Source organism: Seriola lalandi, unplaced genomic scaffold (genome assembly GCF_002814215.2).
Source record: "Seriola lalandi dorsalis isolate HSWRI2012SDOR001 ecotype SW California unplaced genomic scaffold, Sedor1 jcf7180002054614, whole genome shotgun sequence".
Classification (NCBI taxonomy): domain Eukaryota; kingdom Metazoa; phylum Chordata; class Actinopteri; order Carangiformes; family Carangidae; genus Seriola; species Seriola lalandi.
Window position 1 is genome coordinate 292,462 of NW_019525167.1, and position 1,195 is coordinate 293,656.

A 1,195-nucleotide genomic window follows, 5' to 3' on the forward strand; every position below is an offset into this window, starting at 1 on the left:
CAACCCTTCCACCCCTCCCCAACCCTTTTCACAGGTTCGATGTCAGTATCTCGGCTTCTCGATGCAGCATCACGCCTCTACGCTGGAGGACGGTAAAAACTCTAAAGACGAACAAGTTAAAACGAGCGTCGATTATTTTTCTTTGCACCGTTCACAGACGGAGGATCACAGGCGTCGGCAAACCCACAAGCTGCTTGCAAATGCCACATTTGGTTCATTATTTGCTTTATTTGTATTTTTTCTATTATTCTCCATAAGGAGGCATTTACAGTCGCATTGCATAAAATTATAGTTTGTTAACTGAAGGACGGAAGAGGATGATATTTTCTATTTTTTTTTTTTTTTATTTATTGTTATTATTTTGTTTCTTTGTGTAGTGTGTGATATTTGTTTGAAATACTGACCAGAGCTGTTGATGCTTCCTCCTGCAGAAAGTAACGGAACAAAAACCAACCAGACATCAGAACAAAAAAAAACTCCCATCATTCCACAAAACACCACAGTGTGTGTGAGTTAACGTGTGTGGACATATTTTTTGTATCGAGCCGAAGAAATGTGCGAACTCAAACATCGTCAGTCACGTTTGTAAATCGCATTTAAAAGGCTGCGAAACCTTTAGCTTTAAAAGAAAAAAAAAAGAAAAGAAAAAGTGTTTGTCACTGTATCCTGCCTGAAATAAAATAAAAATTATTTCTGACAAACGCACACTCAAAAAACCCAAAACTGAACTATCATACAAACTGTGTGCAAATAAACGGCTTTCGTTACGTAAAAAATAAAAGTTGAAGATCCACGCGAGGCGACCGGGCCGCCATGTTTTGGTCAACGAATGTCTTCATGAAAAAATAACACGACTAAACTACAATTTATTAGGAAAAACTGGAAAAGGTATGAAAAGAAGCACGGTAAGAAAATAGTGTTATCTCGCATTTAAAGCGACCGCTGTCAAAACACAAAGAGGATCCTGCCTGTTCGGTCGCACCTGCGTCTCCCTTTAAAAGTTTCTCAAACAAAAAGGAATGAAACATGAAGAAATGAACACATGAAATATTTCCCAAGGATCACGAGGACTCCCGACTCCTCTCGGTGGAGCAGCTAGTGTTTTAGATGATTGATTATTAATTAATGAAATGTCGCCGGCTGTGTCTCCACATTGTGCTGATGACAGATTTAAGTGCTTTTCTAATGACTGGAT